Below are 21,623 nucleotides of genomic sequence, written 5' to 3' on the forward strand. Positions count from 1 at the left end.
TTGGAGAGAGGATGCTGTCTGGGCCTGGGCAAGGGGAGCATGAAGACAGACCAAGAGAGGGCAAGAGAGCCCAATGTTAATGGGCCTAGTAAGTCAAAGAGAGAGAACGTACAAGTCTCTAAGCCTTTTAAGATATAGTATCCCGGCGCTCTCTCTCTCTCTCTCTCTCTCTCTCTCTCTGTATATATAAAGACTGAATTATGGTCTCAGATTCTGCCCATCAGATGAAGAACTCTTCCTATCTAGGAGAAAAGCTCAACGAGACTGGACAGAAAGTGTTCCTTTATAGGGAAGTGAGGGGAGGGATGAACATTCCTACCCTCTTAAAAACACCAGCAATGGTGGTAACCTGTATCAGAAATACGACTAAGTATAAATAATTTGCTTCACTTCGTGCCACCCTAATGAGTTTTCAGAAAAAGATGCATTAAACAAATCATTATTATTTATTACAGAAAGGAAGTGAGGTAGCTTATAGAAGAAAGAAAGAATTTTGTGGTATCTCACAGATGCTGGGAAAAAGATGAAGAGCTCTGCTTTGAGATGAATGGAAACTTGGAATACTTTACGGGTTTCTGCAGTAGAAGTTTGGGGACCTCTCTTCTGGAGTGTGAACATTACAGTGATTCCACTCCCACCATAATCCATCACAGCCCAGAGACTGGGACATCTCTCAGAGCCCAGCCGAGATTTCTGAAGGTGAGCACTTAATTGGTCCAGCTTCATTGAGATGCCAACTGCTGGCCAGTCAGTTACAGCCACATCACAGCACTATGATGCTGACATCATCACAGGGGTAAAAAACAAAAAAGATACTCTCAGGGGAATGTCCCAAATAAAGGAGGATCGTTCTGAGCAAACAGACCCTAAAGTGCATATACTACAGACAGCTTTTAGTCTGGTTTTTTTTGGTCAGTAATAACAAGGGTAGTTGTTTTTGTTTCCCCAGGATGTAAAGATTTTAGTGAAATGGGGATTATCTCTATCAAGAAACTTTTTCATCATAAGGTTTCAACATCATGACCTACTTAATGGTATTGATCCCTTTATTACTTAACAGTGGGGATGAGGATGAACAGTTGGAGAGGGAATAAAATGCCTGTGGGGAGAACCTTTCAACGAACAGGTGGTTAAGCTTCCCTATGAAATGAGGTAGAGTAAACAAGGGGTTGTACACAAAGCCCGCTAACTCCTTCAGGGAGACCTCCCTACTGTACATTACTCTATTGACAATGATGACAATAGAAAAAAAAATCAATGCTCCATGATAAACATTTTGTGTAAGGAAACTCCTTTGGGGTAAAGATTTCTTTTTATTATTATTATTTTAAAGATTTACTTCTTTAAGAGCACTTTTAGGTTTATAGCAAAATTCAGAGGGAGGTACAGAGGTTTCCTATATACCCCCAGCCCCCTCACATGCACAGCTTCCCCTATTATCAACTATCAACTATCAACTATCCCCCATCAGAGTGGTGCATTTGGTGCAACTGGCGAACCTACCTTGACACATCATAATCACCCAAGGTCCATGCTTTACATTAAGGTTCACTCTTGGTGTTGTACATTCTCTGGGTTTGGACAAATGTATAAGGACATGTAACCACCATTATAATATCATACAGAGTCCTTTTTATCTTATTTATTTACTTTTTTATTGAAGTATAGTTGACTTACAGTATCATATTAGTTTCAGGTGTACAGCATAGTGATTAGATATTTTTATGTGTTGTGTACCATACACATTATTATTGATTATATTCCCTGTGCTGTACATTATATCCCTGTGACTTATTTATTTTATAGTAGTAGTGTGAACCTCTTAACTTCCTTCATCTACTTTGCCCAAGCCCCTTCCCTCTGATAACCATCAGTTTGTTCTCTATATCTGTTAATCTGTTTCTGTGTTGCTAGGTTTGTTCATTTGTTTTGTTTTTTTGGATTCTCAATACTGTATATTTTCACTCAAACAGTGTTCTTTTTAAAAGGCATACATGCTGTATAGCACAGGGAACTCTATTCAGTGCTCTGAGGTGACCTAAATGGGAAGGAAATCCAAAAAAGAGGGGATATATGTATACATAGAGCTGATTCACTTAGCTGTACAGTAGAAACTAACACAATATCGTAAAACAACTATACCCCAATTAAAAAAATAAATAAAACCCATACATGACTTAAATTTTCATCTAAGAGAAGGAGCATAACTTCCTTTGGTTTCTAGGACCCAGAATACTTGACAAGGAGGAAAGTCTTTGGAAAACAGAGGAGGACTACGAAGGCAAACTAGACCAAAGGAGCAATTCCTCAGAGCCTCATATACACAATTCTGGTAGGAGCGCCATCAAAGTTCCTTTTGGGGGATGGATAAGCAAAATTCAAAAGTTCATTTCGATATCTTTAGAGAGAAATCATATTTTCTACACTTCTAAGAGGTTAACTGAATTTTTTACAATCATCTCTTCGTTCTATCTTTTTTCTTTAACTTGTAGTTAGATTGGTTGGGAGGGTGCTGTGCAGCTGCTGTTTTGATTGCTGGGAGCTGAACTCAGATGGGCCATCAGGAGGGAAGCTCAGATGTTTGGGGAGGGAGAGCAAATGGAGAAGGAGCACACGGTTTTAGGGCTCCTGTTGCTTTATGGTTCTCGGTGTGGGTGAGGTTGTGTGCCGAGTAGATTAGTTGGTTAATGCTGTGAGGGTTCAGGGTTAAAGTAGATGCATTGGTAGTTACATAATTAGTTTCCAGTCCACAGATTATGCAGAGCAGAAAAAATAATGTGGATTGAGCAGTGCAAGTCCACTGCTACAAGTAATTTCATTTTTTATTCATTACGGAGTTGCTCTAGATCCATAATTAAAGGTATTCAATAAAGGGAAATATAAATGCGTTCTCTCTTTTGCTCTGTTTTGCTTCTTGTGGTCCAGGGCACTAATTAGAAAACCTATTATAAAAGTTAAAGAGTTTGATGAGATGATTTACAATAATTCTGAACCTGAATGATAATAACTCAGACTTGTGAGGTTTTACACATACTTGTAAGAAGTCTGGGACTGACTTTATGGAGAGATTTGGAAACGCTAACCAGGCTAGCAGTTTTGGGGGTCTGTCCATAGAGTCCTGAGTTTTTTGATCATGTATAAATTGGGACCATTTTAACCCTTCTCTCAGAATCCCATTGATTACAAGGTTCACTATTCACATAAATAAATTTATACTTAAATTGTAGTAAGTACCGTGAAGGAAAGTTCAGGGTGTTGTGAGAAAGTAGAGAAGGGGCCTTGATTTGTCTGGTAGGGGATTCAGGAAGACAATCCGGTGTCTCTGGGAAGCTAGAGCTTTCCCGTGGCTCAGAGTGCAGGAGTTCTGTAGTCCTAGGGTTTCTCGGAGGTTTAAGTTGGCATCAGAACCTACACGTGAAGACAGAGGGCACTTGGAGGGGCTGGGCTGAACACTAATTCCTCCCTATCCTTCCCACGTGTACTTTGCTTCAGCCATCTGTTTCAGACCCTCAAGTCTGCCCCAGTTAAACCCCACCTTCCCATCCTCAATGTCACTGCACTGCTCCTGACATTCCCTCCTCATCCATTTTCCTTGCTAATCTTGAACATGGCTTTTCTCTCTGATTCTGTAGTATTACTATAGAGGCAGACCTGGAAAGATCAATTACTTTGCTTGGTTATAGTGGAATGTTAATCAGTTATTTTCAAACAGAAAAATGTTATATTATATAATTACTGACTATTCTTTTAATTTTAAAAGTTCTTAATCTCAAAAACGTGTGATGGAGAGCAGGAGGAAGGGTAGGTGCTGTGTGTGGACTGTGATGATACATAAACACATCTGGGGAAACAGGAGGAATGCTTTGCAAGTACAGTCTGCTACTGTCTTGTATGTAACAAGGTGTGTGTGCTTCCTGGAGAGTACTGGGGACAGAGGAGGGGAGGTTTATACCTGGTTAGGTAGTTAAAATGACAAACATCTATGTCAATTTCCACCATTTTCCCACTTCACACAGAATTACCCATTACTTTGAATTGGTTTGAGATAATGCTTTTAACTTAATAATGTTGGTGATATATTGTTAACATAGAACAATAAAAAGAAGAAAAACAATGATGGATAATCTCACCATCCATAGATAGTCATTCATACATTTCAGATGCTTTTTCTGTAGAGAAGTAACTTGTAGAGAAGCTCTTTGGGAAGGAATTTCATCTTCAATTGGACTAACGTTAAAATGTCATATTTTTACCATACTTTTACTTTATATATTCTTATTTAAAGTGGGCTTCCTATAGGCGGCAATTTTTAATTAAATTATTGGATTTTGTTAACTATTGTAAGTTTTGTTTTTATTTAAGTCCAGGAACTTGGCAGATCTCTTACTAACTCTTCAGTTGAATTCAGATAATTCTTAAGTAAATTATTCAAGTTTCATTTAAGATTTTTTACTTGATAACGCAGTTGTGAGTTCAGAGAAGATGCTGAATAAGTGTGAGAGGAGATTGACAAAGAGGAGAAATATGAAAAAAGCTCTCAAAAAATTCAAATATATGCTGATTCACCTAGTATTCAGAGATGTACTTTCTTAATATTGATTTAGGCTTTCAAGGGACTAAATATTTTTTTTAACTTTACTTATAATAAAAATAGTTTATATTTTAAAAAGCACATGTGGATGTATCACTTCGTTTAATTAACACAACAGCGCAACATGGAAGGTAAAACTCACGTAATTGATGGAAGCACTGGGACTTTCAGAGATTAACTCCCAAATTTACATAGTTACATGATGGCCAGCCTAGGACTCAGACTTGGGACTCTTTAACTCCAAGTCTTGAGTGCTCTTTATGCTGTATCACAGATAAGTATCAGACCATGAAAGACATAAATCATTTGAAACGGTGCCCTGTCACACAAAAATCCCAAGTGGTTGAAGACCTGATTCTCCTTCCCAGTAAAAGAAACTTGCAATCAGAGTGGTTCTCCACTAGAGGGCACAACTCTGAATTCACCGTTCTGCGGTAGAGCCGAAGGAGATAAAACGTAAACGGTCATCCAACGCTAAGCTCTCTTTCATCAGCTATACAGCACCTGGTTGAAACTCTAAAGCCGTAGGCAGAAAATGCAATGAAAAACACTTTTAATTCCAAGTGGAAAAAATTAAAGTTTTGCTTTTCTCTGCTTGGCAATGCTTTCCCCGTGATGTATGTTGTACATTGTGGCACCAGTTAGAACATGCTGTTTCAGTCTTAAGCAAAGCCTTTCCTTGTCTCTGACGTTTGTTGAATTGGCAAGAAGAAGGAAAATACCAGTTCTGTTTTTTAACCACATTATTTCTCTTGACCTTACAGACTAGAGGCAAATTAATATCCCTTGAATAAGTCAGTGGTTCCCATTTACTAGATTTGATGTGAGTTAAAGCAGGAAACAACAATGGCACAGAAAATCAAACCTGGAAAGGACAAATTCCTCACTTTATAGATAATAAAACTGAATCTCAGAGTGGGAAATGACATGCCCTTAATTACCCAGCTAACCTGAACCAGAGGCTGACCTGCAAGCCAGGTCTTATGTTTGCAGGGTCCCACCCTATTCATGAACCTGTGCATAAGTGTTTTGGTGACACTGGTCACAAAATCTTTGGTGCCCTGACTCTGTCAGAATATGTCCTCCTCCTCTTCCCCTTCTCATTTGCTTTCCCACCCGGGAAACTCCCTCTCTGGCTTTTCCTTGCTGAAATTAAATTTCTTTGTGGTAAAAGAGCCTGGACAAGAAGAAGGGTAGAAACTTCCTTTTCACTTTATATTCCTGTATGCTGTTTTGACTTTTGTGTGTGTGCTTTTAATGCTTAAAAAAAAAAAAAAAAAAAAAAGAGCCTGGAAGCCGAGGAAGGATTTCAGGAAGTAACTTAGCCTTAGCTTCCTGAAACAAAAAGAGGTATGGTATTTTGTTATAGCAGCAGAGGCCTGCACAACATAGTGAATCAAAAAGATCCAAAAAGATTACACTTCCAAGAAAAGAACAGTATACATATATACATACATATATGCGTATGTATCGGCTGAACAGCCGCTGGGCTCCTTATGTGACTTGCCTTAAATTCCTCGTCCCTTGGGGAACCAGGCAAGTGTTGTGCAACCTCCTTTCTCCCCTCTGCTTGCCATGCTGTGTTGTCTCTGAACATTTATATTCCACCTCCATCTTTTATTTGTGGTAATTTTATACGTGACAGCTACTAACAAACTAAGGAAAAATGATAGAGGGTCCTATTTAAATGACAAATGCGAGGCTGTTAGTACAAGCAAGTTCCCTGTAAGTAATATAGCATTCTCAGCTAAAAATTTAAAGTAGGAGATATTCAATAATAAGCATTTTTAAAGCATAAGAAACTTGGACTTCATCTCCTCTTGGATTCCTCATGAGCACAGCTTGGAGATTCATTCAGTTACATTTCTGAACTCATGTACCAGACCTTCCCGGCACCCCGCACCATATATAAGAGATGGCAAGAGGATTTCTCTGATTTTCCCACAGTGCAGAAATTTGCAGCAAATTTGAGGTAATTTGTTAATACACTCATTCAACATGGATGTATTACATAGCTCCCAAAGGACAACACCTTGCTAGGTTTTGTGGCTGGAGATACACAGATGGTTAATAATACAGTCTTGTCCTCCATCATCTTGCATTGAGGGGAGGGTGGTTTTCTGGGAAACTGACATGCAAACAAATATGCCCATGGTGTGTTGTATGCTGTAAGTTAGGAGTACATGTAAAGTACTAGGGGACTAGAGTGAGAGAAAACCTAACACTGCATACGGCAAGTGAAGCAGACTTCCTGGAGGGGATAAGCCTAGCACTGGCAGAGACTCCAGTGTGAAGGAGGCAGGCGATGTCATTCAGGAATAGAGGCAGCATAGGCAAGGGTACTGGGCTTCTTTAAGTGTGGCATTTGCAGCCACGTGGAGTCGCTGAGGTGCAGGGTTCTGATGGGCCATGGTTCCTTAATGGGGAATTTTTGGAACCACTGAGGCACTTCAGGAAGCTGACCAGGCAGGCAAACAAAAATTCACTTTATCGTTTCCTTGGTCACATTCCCTTTGTAAGTTATCTATTAGCCTCTTTTAATTAAGATGTTGCTATTATTATATTATTTTACTTTATTTTAATTATAAATAAGTATATAGCGGCAGGGGATCAGTTGATCTGGTCAGGTAATCTATCACTGTTATATCCATGCTATGACATCCAGAGCAATTTCCAGTTGACAGAAAATCAACCTTAATATTATGCTGGATGTCTGCCTTATGTAACATCAGGACTGGTTGAAGGTAGAAATGTGAAAGAAAAGAAAGCCCCGCAAAACTTAAATGTCCCTTGAATGTGCTTGGCATCATCAGTTGTGATGGAACACTAAAACTAAAATGCTCCTCATGTGATAAAGATCTTGACCACAGAAGTATGAGGTCAAGAAAACACAGAACACTCTTTGTATCAGTCAATTCTAAAGGCATGTCTGTGTTGAAGCTCCCTAAAGGTTATTTCCTGTCCAAGAAGAGGAAGACACACACTTTTGGAAAACCTTTGGTGAAATACCATGACCTTAATCTCAGTTTGTGACTTTCAACCCAGGAAGTAGAAGTGTATTTGGATGCCTGTTAAATAGACGTCTGCTTACCGGTTTTCTGTTTTGTTTCGTTTGTTTTCTGTTTACTAAGGGTAGTTTACCACATGCTGGAGAGTTTTTGATGACACAACAGCACTAACACGAGAGCTGTTTCTTGACATAATCGTATTGATCGAAGAGGAAGTAACTTTTTCTATGGGGGTTGATGCTATTTAATGTCTATATGCCATTTGAGGAACCTCCGAGAGCATGCATTGTGCTCTTTGGGAAGCATTGGGCCTGCTTACATGCTTGCATTTTACACCAGTCCAATCTGGGAATCTTACAGATTCCAAATATCTATGCAGCATCTTTGTCTTAGAGCTGCCCCAAAATGCATGCCATAGGATAATTTTATAATGAGGTATTTTTGTTTTTTAGAAAAATGTGTGTAAGGATGTTTAACACGATTTTTTTAAAAACATCTTTATTGGAGTATAATTGCTTTACATTGTTGTGTTAGTTTCTGCTGTATAACAAAGTGACTCAGCTATACGTATACTTTTATGAGGTCTCTTTCAGATGTCAGTATCAGATTAATCTTTTCATAAAGAGTTGTGAAATGCCTTATGCTGATTCTTGTTCAGCTCTATCTATCTATCTGTCTATCTATCAGTAAATCATACAGTTTGTTATCTGGTATGTGAATTGACTTGCAAGATTTCCATTGTCTTTCTATATGCTTTTGGGAGCCACTCACCCTTCCTTCCACCTCCTACTCATTGTATTCCTTGCCTTGACACTTAAGGCTAGACCTATGAGTCTTTAAAAAGTTTTAGCTGGTTTCTTATTTCTTTGTTTAAAATATGACATTGGGGGCTTCCCTGGTGGGGCAGTGGTTGAGAGTCCGCCTGCCAATGCAGGGGACACGGGTTCATGCCCCGGCCCGGGAGGATCCCACATGCCGCGGAGCGGCTGGGCCCGTGAGCCATGGCCGGCTGAGCCTGCGCGTCCGGAGCCTGTGCTCCGCAACGGGAGAGGCCACAGCAGTGAGAGACCCGCGTACCGCAAAAAAACAAAAAACAAACAAACAAAAAACACATCGTATAGATGTTTGCTTCTAGACAGATTTAAAATATTAGACATTTAATGTAGTCAAAGCACGTTAAAAACTATAGTCTTATACCATTGCAAAGTGGATTTATTAATGCTTTTCCAACAAGAAAAAAAAAACAAGTATAAATATGACTGTTTAATTAAATCTTTAAATACCTCTAAATGACTTCCCCTTATTTCACTATTTGCACCCTCATATTCCTGTCACTACTGATAATTTTTGTAGTAAAACTATGAAATTAGGTGTTTGACATTAGAAGACGTAACATTTAAATAATTAAAATAATAGAATTCACAAAATAAATTTAATAAGAGTTTTAAGTCATTATAAAAGGTTTAGGGCTTCCCTGGTGGCGCAGTGGTTGGGAGTCCGCCTGCCGATACAGGGGACATGGGTTCGTGCCCCGGTCCGGGAAGATCCCACATGCCGCGGAGCGGCTGGGCCCGTGAGCCATGGCTGTTAAGCCTGCGCATCCGGAGCCTGTGCTCCGCAACGGGAGAGGCCACAACAGTGAGAGGCCCGCATAACGGGAAAAAAAAAAAAAAAAAAAAAAGGTTTATATTACATAGTGCATCCTGATTTTGTCTCTTCTCAGGGGCCAACAATTGGTTATTGCCCTGTAAATGACTGTGACTACACATTTTTCAGGATGGAAGCAGCTTACAGTTGCCAACTGGTTCATTTTGGGAGTGGACATCATGTTATATTTTGACTGTTGTTATTCTAGTTTATGTGCACTGTACAAAATTGTAGGTAGATGTGAAATGCATTGAAAAATTAATGAAAAAAGCTTAAGTGGCTGGATACTTGCCCATACTTTGTATCATGGAAGCATAATGCACACTTTATATTTTTCAGTGGGGCCTTGCAAAAATGAAAGCATTTATTTATTTATTTATTTATTTGCATATATGCAAGACAACATTGCTTGAGAAAAAAAATCTCTCTCTGTCTTTCTCTTTCTCTCCCATGGTGGAATGTTTTGTAAGCCGGTGAAATGGTTGGTTTGTAGAGACTTTTGCCAGCAAATTGATCCATTGTTTATAAAAGTTGGAAAAATAACATATGTCCATGGCAGATACATTCAGGCTTTATTTATATAGCACGCCTAAATCAACTGTTCTGTCATGAATTTTTGTTTCAGCTATCATGATAGACAGTGGGCAAATAATGAAGCAGATAACTGGCCAGTTTATCTGAATCTGCTTTTACAGTGACAGGAATAATTCTCTCAGATATGTCATGATGTAGCTTTTTCAGTAACCTCCAAGAACAAAACAAGTCCTCCATATTTCAGTCCAAGTGATGTTGCAAGAATCAGTGATTACTTCAGTTATGAAAATGAATTGACTATGACTCAGGGATGTCACTCTTTGCCTATCATTTTAGCATAATTCAGCTGTCCCTCCATGGACTGTCATGAAATCAAAGAGAAGACAAATAAAATTAAGTGTAGAAGATTTGGAAAATGATCCTAGACAGGTTCAGTTACTTTGGATCATGCTGATAGCACTTGGCCCCCTACTGGACACACAGGGTAGTGATTTTGATTTGCTCCTCCAAGAATTTGAGGAATTTTAGAGAATGCTAAGATGTCTATCCATTTTGAATGATGAAATCCAAGTGAATGCTAAGGAAGTGCAGTAGAGTGAAGAAGTCTCTGCAAGGTTGTCTTGTTCATGCCCGTGAGTCAGGGCTTCTGGCATTTCAGAGCTCTCCAGCCAAACTCATCCGTAAGGAGCCCTTTTTGTTGCTGAAGAAGGGCATTTTTGTCCAAGTGGGCTACCAACTGATCTAGAATAATTGAGTTACCATTCCCCTATTGAATATGCAATGAAAAACTGATAACCTAAGGATATTTTTCCTTTCCTCCCTTTTAATTTCTAACAGTGCTCTCCTGAGACAGATATTGATTTGAAAAAGATGAAGGTATCTCAAATGAGGGTGCTTGGCAGTATCTTCAATAATTCAATTTAAAGTAATATAGAAGCACTTATATAGACACTGTGTCTCTCCAAAGGGAGGAGCACAAAAAAAGTAAATAGTATAGTAAAAAATAATACGCCTACCAGTTTAACTGAGACTCCTACCCAGTTCCCTGGTTAAACTACCATTCTAGGCTGTGCTCTGACTTCTCATAAGTTAATTTCCACATCCATATCCAGGGGAAGGAATGCCCAAACTGATTTTATTTTTAAACTAATGGTGGGTAGCGGTGGGCACGGGAAGGAGGAGTAAAAGAAGAGGTGTAGGCAAGTTCACTGATAGAATTTTCTGAGCAGGCATGGAATGTCTGTTCATACAGCTAACTCCAGGGGATTTTCTCAAAGGAGGTAAAGAAGTTATGTTCCTCCTCTCAACTCAGCGTGCTCACTGTCCCTAGGAGGCAGATTCTCCCAAATATTTCTCTAGGAAGGGCAATGCCTTAGCAGAAGGTGGGAAGAAGGGGAGCTTGCTTTTGAACGGTTGGAGCCCCACTTCTGTCTTGCAGCTGCAGGACTATCAGCCACTCCTCCCACCTGAGAGGGAGCTTACTCAAATGCTGGCTTCTCCAAGGGTGGGATTCTCTGCTCCCTCCCGCCTGCCCTGCAGTTGGGATGGCTTCCTGTGGGTTGAGGTTGAACCTCTGACAGATTCTTGTGGACCCCCTGGAAACTGAGGTGAATTCAAGCCCCCACCCTCTCCCTGCTGGCCACCCTCATTGCCCAGGCTGATGTCTTCCTTCGTAATACACTTATAAATTGTATCTTGGCCTGAGTCTGGGGGAGTATAAAGTACACTTTTATCGTTAGAGTCATAATGTCACCACAGGGCAGTTTAGCAACCCTCCCTTTCCTAGTGCTGTCCTACTCCCTGGAACAGCACATTCACTTATCCTATGGCTCTAGGTCTCCCAGTCCCTAAGGGTTCTGGCAGCGGCAGAGGCCAGCGTGCCCAGTTAAACTCATGCATATAGTCTCAGTACCCATTATAATTCTCTATGAAACAGAATTCTCTCTTCAATAGGATGTAAGTCCTCATGGCTCTCTCAACAACTTCTAATCACTCTTAGGCACAAATGTCTCTTGGAGCATATAGTCATGGCTTTGCATGTCTGTTTTTCTGGAGTCTTCTTTTACAACAACGCTCCCCCATTTTTTTCCTAAAGAAACTCAGGAAAAAAAAGTTTTCACCAGCCTTACACTCCCACCAGTAAGTAGTTCAATAGATGGCTGCATAGACACAACAGGATATAGGTTTATGCGTAATTCCTAGCATCCTAGTTGTAACGCCACCTCTAATTCCACCACTTATGGTTGAGTAGTTGGTAATCTGTGTTCTAGAGCAATTAGTATGACTGTGAATCACCTGGGGGAGCTTGTTAAATTGCAGGTTGTGATTCAGTAAGTTTAAGATTTCATCTTTCAAGCAAGCTCCCAGGTGATGCCAAGGCTGATGGTCCCTGGACCACACTCTGAGTAGCAAGAGTCTAGAGGGTGATAAAGTCATACACCTAATCTGGTCTCTCTGGCTTTTAGGATATATTCATGCCTTGACATTTCCATCTCTATATATTCAGTGTTTCGGAATCTTCAAAATTGTCATTCATTTTTTCACTCACCCCTGTATCCTGCCAGGCAGCCCTTATAATAGAAACCTTATTATCATCACTATCCTTAGTCACCATCCAGAAGACTAGACCCACACAAGCTATCTGATCATGAACTTTTATCTCCATTTTATTATCTGCTTTTTCTTCCCTTATTTTTTCATTTAGTCAAGACCTTTCACCTTGTGTTTTCTATAAGCATTATTATTGAAGAACTGATCCAGTAACTGGCGTGTAGTAGAGGCTCAATAAATCTTTATATGAATGAAACATCTTCCCTGGATGGCCCTTCTGACTAGGTCTCCTCAGGGAACAGGGCCTCCATAGTTGCCCTGTCCTCAGAGGCCACTCAGCACAGAGCAGCAGGGTCTAGAGTGGTGTGGACATTCTTCCAGTTCCCTGCTGCTCCTTCCTGACTTTCCTTTTCCATCCTCATGCCAAAGGCCTTAGTCATTTAAGATTCATGCCACCCCAATACTGCCCTATGGCCTTTCTTATTGTCTATCACTTTCTGCATTGTTTATTAAAGTCATAATATGATTCACTCTCTTTCTTTACACTCGGTCTCTTGCCATCATAATGCATGTGGATGACACATCCAATTATCTATCCTCAAAGATGATTAAACTCCTCAACTCCAGTGATTTCACCTACGTTCACCTACGTTCATACATCCACCTGTATGGCTACAGCGTCACTTAAGAGATGTCAGAGTCTACTATATTGAATCGCTTAATTGATTTTGCAGATTACCAAATAATACACGCTCAAAATTTTAAAGTTGAAAGCCTATCTTTATAGATTAGAAAGTGAAAACTTCTGTATAATTCTAGCTAGACGTAATTAACAGTTAAAAACACATCCTTCTAGACTTTTTCACAGATTATTTATTTACCTAAATTAAAACATATCAAATATGTAGTATAGCGTGTTTTGTTCATTTTGGCTGCACGGTGCGGCTTGCAGGAACTTAGTTCCCTGACCTGGGATCAAATCCTGGCCACGGCAGTGAAAGCACCGAGTCCTAACTACTGGACTGCCAGGGAATTCCCTGCATAGAATTTTGTATATATATTTCAATCTTATTTTCACTTAATAATATATAATGGCATATTAATGCCTAATGATAAATGCATCCTTTTAAGCAGTTACCTAGTATTTCACTTTATGAATAAACTATAATTTATTTACTCCAATTCCCCCTTAGTAGGCATTTAAATTGTCCGTAGTATACTAACAGTCAATGCTTCCTCAGACATTTTCATACTTACTTCTTTATACTCTTTCCTCATCTCCTTAGAATATTTTTCTGGAAGTGAAATTACTGGGCCAAAAAATACATACACTATATTCGACAGTATTGAGAACTTTATTCTCCTTTATTGTGCCCATTCCACCACCCCCTTCATCATTAAATATGATTCATCTTAATTTTTACCAATCCATTAGATAGATAATATCATTAATTTAATTTACACTCATTTGACTAGATCTGAAGTTTTACCGATTTTCATACATCTGTCAGCCATTTGAATATACAGGTGTTTGACTAAAACCTCCACATCTTCCTTTATATAAATAACAAGAGCTTTGGCTCTTTGACCTCTTGCCTCAGGCTTTAGGGGTATAAAAATTCTTTGGCCTCTGTAGGTACGTCCAGCTTCTGGAATTTTAAATGCATAGGTGTAATATGCAGGCTAAAGTAAAACTGTTCTGTCTATGGCTTTATGACATCTAACCCATTATAAAGATATTTAAAAGCCACATTTCTGTATATATAAATATTTAATGAATCTCTTACCCCTCACTTCCTGATTCTCTCTCTCATTGCTGTATTTAGATTTATATTTTAATCAGACCGAGTCAACATTTAATTTTCATTCACTTTAGCTATTATGCTCAATGAAGCAGAGAATCCATCCATCTTATCAAATACAGAGAAACACAAAGAGAGCAAATAAAAGAACCTCAGACGTGCTTGCGTGCTCTCTTTCTCTCAGAACAAACATCAGCTTGGAGTTTCTCAAGTGCCTAGAGTCTATTCTATGGGCTAGTTGGACGCAGAGGATCACCTCAAAAGATCAGCCTTTCCTCATAAGATCATTTCTTTTTCGCTTCCGGTTGTTGCTACAATTGTTGATGTTATTCTGTTGTCCACAAATTCTTTATTATCCCGTCCATTACCTCCTCCTCTTAATTTCCCCCTGAACATACAAATTAGAGTTCAACATTGAATTTAGCAAACTCAAGCTAGAATTTGGGTTTGATGATAACTCTACTTTATCTTTTTGGTCTTTTTCTCTCAATACTCTCCCCACTTTCCCTTTCTTCCTTCTTCTGTTTTCCTTCTTAATCTCATGAGCAAAATCTGTGGATGTCTGCCCATGAATTACCTCCCTTTATTAATGATGTGAACAAGGAAGCAAGGCATTCGACTCTAAAATGTATTTGAAAGTAACACCTTCTAGCTTTTGGCTCAGAATAGTCAAGTATCAAACCACCTGTCCTAATATTAAGGCTTTTCTTACCAGACTAATTAGGGTAATATTCCTTAACAAAGAACACTGCTTTTAGGCAGGTTGGTGTCTTGTGGCATGCTACACTATTTGATTCTTTTATTTTTATTTTTTGACTTTGGCATCATTGCATCAATACATGTGCTATCTTTTCCCCTTACTTCCTCCTACTTCCACCTGCCCTTTTTCTTTGCCTCTCCAGATATTTTCCATCATTAAAGTTGGGTTGAATTCCACCTACTCCATTTTCCAATCAGTGACATGCAGTCTTACTTCTCACCTAATGGTAGGATTCCTATTCTAATATCTCTATAATTTGCATGCATCCCTTGCACAATTACTTCCAATAACAAGTTACATGGTACATCAAGAGACAGTTGAGACCTTATGAACTAGCTGCCATATTTGACTTCTTTCTTATTTTAAAGGCATTTCTACCTCTCTGAAACTTACATTGATCTTAAATTTTTAAGACAGTACATTTTCTATTCCTCTTCCTCTTGTATGTTGCAATGCTTCAAATATTTGGAAACTACTATAACTCTCTTCACTTTAGTCTTCTAATCCATGACATGTTTTGGAGAATTTCTCGTCAGATTGTCTGTCTTTCTTAGGTATCCTCTTTATAATCTGATACTCATAATTGAATATATTTCAGATATGGTATGACCAGTACAAAACTCAATGAGGCTGTGATTTACAATGTTCTGGATGTTTACTTCTCTTCATGTAGTTTAATATTGCATGAAATTTTTAATAGTTATTTGACAATCTGGCTTGATCATTTTGCAATAAATTATATATATATATTATATCCTACCTCCGAAGTTCCCCAATGCTCATTTCCTGTCAATAGCCTCTCTACCTTTGACCCCAGGAAACCACTGATCTTTATGCCACTATAGATTAGTTTGCATTTTCTAAAATTTTATATTAATGAAATCATACACACCTATATAATCCATTACAAAGGATTTTTTCTCCTTTGGAGAGTATGTTGTTGTTGTTGTTGTTTTCCTTCAAAGGAAGCCAGATTATCCCAAATCTGTGTATGCAGAGTTGAATTTTTAAACCTAACTTCAAGATATTTGTCCTTTTAAATTTCATCTTGTTGATTACAGTGCAGTGTTCCTCTATGTCAAAAGGATTTTGAATCCTGAAGCTGTCATCCAAAGTATTAGCTAGCTATCCTTTCTAGCTTTAAGGTTTCTGTAGGCTTGACAAATAAATTTCAGTACATTATTGCAGAACACAGAATCATAAGACAGTAGAGCTGAAAGAATGTAAAGTCATGGATAAAATAGTTGATCAGAACGACCAAGGACAAGAGCTTGTGGTGACGCACTGGAGATGTTGTGCCCACTTGATTCAGAGCCGAAGGGCTGACTTCCACCTTTCCTTCCTACCTAAAGTGCTGTGGCAGTTACTGCACTACCACTAACTGACACGTTTTCAAAAACAACACTTATTCTGTTTTTCAAAGGCAAATAAAGCTTGTTCTAATTCCCTCACCATCTTCTTCATTCTTCCTGAGTCCCTTCTGTGTGTGTATATGTGTTTAAAACCTTACACATTTTTTGAGGTATAATTCATATTCAACAAAATTCACCCATTTTAATTGATGAGTTTTGGTAAATGTAAACATTTATGTAACTATTACATCAGTCACTATGCAGAATATATTCATCACTCCAGAAGTTCCCTAATGCTCCTTTGCATTCAACTCTTCTTTACCACTGACTCCAGGCAACCACCAATCTACTTCATAACTCTATAGACTAGTTTGCATTTTCTAGAGTGTCATGTGAATGGAATCATGCAGTATGTACTCTTTGTATCTGGCTTCCAGAATCTTTTTGAGATACATCCATGATGTTGCCTGTACCACTAGTTCATTGCTTTTTATTAATGTGTATTTTGTGTATTCATTCATCTGTTCATGGCCATTTGAGTAGTTCCTATTCTAAGCTATTATGAATACAATGCTATGGACATTAGTGTACAAGTCTTTCCATGGAGGTATATTTTCATTTCTCTTAGGTACATACCTAGCAGTGGAATTACTGAGTCTTATGTTTAATTTCATACGAAACTGGCAAAGTATTTTTGAGTGACTGCACCATTCTACATTCCCATCAGCAGTGTATGAGACATCTAGTTCCATATCCCATCCTCACCAGTGCTTCATTTTCCTTTAAGCCACTCTGTGGATGTGTAGTAGTAACTCATTGTGGTCTATATTAGCACTCGCCTGATGACTAAAGATGGTGAGCATCTTCTGGTGTGTGTGTGTGTTTGTGTGTGTGTGTGTATGTGTGTTTTGCTATCCATATATCTTCTTTTGTGAAGTATCTGTTGAAATTCTCCCCAGGAGAATCAATAACTTCTCTTCTTTCTCTCTCCCTCCCTTCTTTTCTCTCTTTCAAGTTGCTATTTCATCTTAGTCCCAAATCCTATTTTTGTTTTTGTTTCTTTAGAATGGCACCTACCTACTCAAAAATTGCTGGATGTGAGAATAGTCCTAGCTGTTTCCTCAGCAATAACTCCAAGTCAGAGATGCTACCAGGTGAATATATTTACTGTTGGGAGAGAAGAAACGCTCTATGAAAATGTGTGCAAAAATCTTACTCACTGAACTATCTTCATAGCATAGTCTCTCATATAAAATCAAATAAACCAATTTTTAAGAGGCAATTGGAAATTTCTGCCACATGAGTATTGGTGCTTTGAATCAAAGGGAGTCAATAAAGCTGAATTAAGGGAAAAAAATCTCTCCTGTGATTTCCTGAGCTGATTTTCATTGAACTTATTAATAAAATGCAGTGTTCGATGTAGAAGATTTTCAGCCTCTTTTTATGAACTCTTCCTTTAGTTCCTAAAAGCTGAAACTCATCTTGACAGTAAACCATATTCAACATTTTCTTTGATCAGAAGTTTAAATTTCTTAGAGACTTGTTTTGCCAACTATCTCAACTACTTGGAACAATTTGGAAAATATTTTTCTTGGGATTTGCAATATTAAAGCATAGAAGAAAGATAGGGAGGTTGGGTAGTGAGGAAAATGGTTAACCAGTTCAAAGTCAGAGCACAGCATTCCACATCATAAGCTTGCCAGACCACAGGATAGGAATCTGCCCACCGAGTAATATGATGTGATGATTGCACATTATGTAAGAGTTGCAGAAAGTCTGTATTGAGCATGTTCCCTTCTTCCTCCCCACATCTGGAGCCCTATTGCCTCCCTGGTGATCTTTTGCCTTCATACTTCCCCCTAGATACTTGGATCTCACAAAAATGTCATTCCATCCACGGCTGCTCTTTCAGTGATTCTGGTCTGAATAATCACATTTGTAGATTTAGGGGTAAGGAGACGAATACCAGCCCCTCTTTCACTAGACTTCAAATTTATTAAAATACATAAGCTCAACTTTTCTCAGTTTCTCTTTGTTTCTTATTTTAAATAGAAGCAACTTATGCTCCTTTTGATTCCATTTGTTACATTCCATATATACAACATTAAACTGTCTCAGTATCTGTATTAGTTTGGTTTGGCAGTTTGTATCTTTGTATTTTTGTCTATTTTATTAATTCTTTTTTTTTCCTAAATCCCTGTTTCAGTCCATGCAGGCTGCTATAATACCATGGACTGGGTGGCTAATAAACAACAGAAATTTATTTCTTACCGTGCTAGAGGCTGGAAGTTCAGGATCAAGCCACCAGCATGGTAGCCTTCTGATGAAGGCCCTCTTCTTGGTTCATAGCTGGGGCCTTGTTGCTGTGTCCTCACATGGTAGAGGAAGCAGGGGATCTCTCTGGAGCCTCTTTTATGAAGACGCTAATCCCATTCATGAGGGTGAAACCCTCATGGCCAAATCTCCACTCAAAGATCTTACTTACTAATACCATCACCTTTGGGAGTTAGGATTTCAACATATGAATTTGGTGAGGGGGGAGTCAGACACAAACATTCAGACTAGAGCAATCCCTTTCCTCCCACTATATTTGGTGTTTATTTTGTTATTTTAACTTTTTGAATTGGATTCATAGCTCACTATTTTTCAGTTTTTTGTTTTTTTTTAAATTTCAAATATAGGTTTGAACACTAAATTTTTCCTTTAAGGACAATTTTAACTACCTTAATATATATATTTTTTAATTTATGTTCTATTTATTTTATTTTTGACTGCATTGGGTCTTTGTTGCTGTGGGCAGGCTTTCTCTAGTTGTGGCGAGCGGGGCCTACTCTTCGTTGCAGTGTGCGGGCTTCTCAGGTGGTGGCTTCTCTTGTTACGGAGCACAGGCTCTAGGCGCGCAGGCTTCAGTAGTTGTGGCATGCGGACTCTAGAGCACAGGCTCAGTAGTTGTGGCACATGGGCTTAGTTGTTCCGTGACATGTGGGATCTTCCTGGACCAGGGCTCGAACCCGTGTCCCCTGCGTTGGCAGGTGGGTTCTTGACCACTGCACCACCAGGGAAGCCCATTAATACATTTTTAATATTCAGTATTTAATTGTTATTCACTTTTAAGTTTTTTATAGTTTCTATTATGATTTCTTCCTTGAATTTTTTTTTCTGGTATATTTTAAATTAATTACATGTGCTTAGAAAATCATGGTTTATATTTTTTTCCAGTTCTTTTGCTCTGTGTGTGTGTGTGTGTGTGTGTGTGTGTGTGTGTGACTTGTTTCATAGCTTAGTGTATTGGCAATTTCCATAGATGCCCCTTTATGCTAAAGAAAAATGTAGTCTATGACACTGAATGCATGGCTCTACACCAACCCATTGATCAAGGTGCTAATGTGTGGTTCAGATTTTCTCTATATTAAATGATCTCTTTTTTATTTGGTTTATCTACTAATTACTGAGATCTGTCTACCATGGTGATAGATTTATCAATTTCCTCCTATATTTCTTTCAGTTTTTTCTTTATTGATTTTGAAGCTATATTATTCAGTACTGACAGATTTCAAATTGATGTATCTTTTTGGTGAATTGTATTCTTCATCTTTATTAATGCCTTTGGCCTTTGGTTTTATTTGTATGAAAGAAACCGTAGCTTCATTTTGGATAGTATTTGCCTGGTACATAATTTCTCATCCTTTCTGTTTTTATGATATGTGTATGTATTTTGTAAGTAATATAGTACCAGAAATTTAATAATTTTTGAGAATGTTTTCCTTTTAATGAATAAGCTTTATTCATTTAAATTATTTGGATTGCTAAATTTAATTTAATTTTACCCATATTACCATATTTGTGTTCTCCGTTGGCAGTACATTTTTTTGTTTCATCTTCCTTGTTCAATTTAAGATTAAAAAATTGTTGTATTTTTCCTTTTTTCATTTCTACTTATTTGGAAGTTTTATACTCTATTTTCAGGTTGTTAGTAGCACTCTTGAAATTTTAATGTACACAATTAATTATAAAACTAGTCAAGGTCTTTACCCCATTTTCTATCGAAACGAGTAACTTAGAAGGCTTTAATGCAAATAACCCATTTCCCAAATATCATTGTATTATCTGGTATTTTAATCTGATTTTATTTTGATAATCCTATAAATTACACATTATTTTTATATATATCTGTGTTGACACATTCTTCCACGTGTTTACAATTAATTTTGGTTGTCAGTGTAACTTTCATAGTAGACCTTTCTTCTGGGACCATTTTCTTTTCTCCCAAAGTACTCTTTTAGGCTTTCCTTTGATGAGGGTCAATTGACGGTGAAATTCCGAAGGATCATTCTTTATTTTAAGCCTGAACGCATTTTTATTTTGCCTTCATTTTGGAAGAACAGCTTTTTCTGGGTATACAACTTTAGGTTGACAGTTATTTTCTGTCAGCTCTTTGAATACAGTTTGCTTTTAGTTTCTGCTGTTGCTATTGAGAAAGCAGGTGTCAGCATAAATGTAGCCCTTTTGCAGGCCTTTTCTTTCGGTCTCCTTTGAAATCTTTGTCTTTAGTGTCTGCAATTTTACCATGATGTATCTAGAAAGGACTTCTTTTAATTAAACTATGTGGTATTTGTGTACCAACTCTGATGATTCATATCTTTCATCCATTTTGAATATTCTCAGCCATTAACTCTCCCAAGTATAGTTTTCCCCAAAACTCTTATTGTCTTCTTCTGTAACTCTCATCACAAATGTAATTTTCCCATCTTTTCTCTATGTTTTTTATCCATTCTCTCATCTTTTTCATTTCTTTGGCTTCTTGTTGCATTCCATAACATTTTACAGATTTATGTTCCAATTCACTAGTTCTGTCTTCAGAAATATTTGCCTATTTTTTAACTTACACATTGATTTTTAATTTTTTTTTATTTCTACAATTTGTATTTTATTCTTTATCAAAACAGCCTTGTTGAAAAAATGTAAAAGACACGTGTGCTTTTCACTGAAGCTTTCACCAAAGCATTGTTGTAATGGGAAAAGAGTGAAAACAGACCAAATGCCATCACTAGAGCACTGGTTGTCTAGCATGCTAAGTGCATATAATAGAGTACTATGCAGCTTTATAAAAGAATGTCAAACAGCTCTATATATTGCTATGCAGTGGTATCTAAATAATAGTAAAAATTTAAAAAAAACATGATCAACTTAAGTGAGTATAATATATTGAAGATCATATGTTGCTTCATTAAAAAAAACAAAATTTAGTGTCTTAAACCAATAATTATTCATTATTTTCTCATGTTCCAGTGGGTTGGCTGGGTGATTCTTTTACCCTCTTTGTCTAGAAAGAGTTATATGGCAATGGACAACTTTCAGAGCGGCTACACTTACTCACAT

General features: G+C 37.9%; 1 long non-coding RNA gene across 1 annotated transcript; it reads left to right on the plus strand.

The window, feature by feature from the left end:
• Window positions 1-496: 496 nt before the first annotated feature.
• On the plus strand, window positions 497-17,398 carry LOC141279484 (uncharacterized). The gene is made up of 3 exons (XR_012333757.1): window positions 497-699; window positions 2,225-2,332; window positions 17,310-17,398. It is a non-coding gene; the product is annotated as an uncharacterized lncRNA (long non-coding RNA).
• Window positions 17,399-21,623: the final 4,225 nt, after the last annotated feature.

The sequence above is a fragment of the Tursiops truncatus genome, chromosome 9 (genome assembly GCF_011762595.2).
Source record: "Tursiops truncatus isolate mTurTru1 chromosome 9, mTurTru1.mat.Y, whole genome shotgun sequence".
NCBI classification, from domain to species: Eukaryota; Metazoa; Chordata; class Mammalia; order Artiodactyla; family Delphinidae; genus Tursiops; species Tursiops truncatus.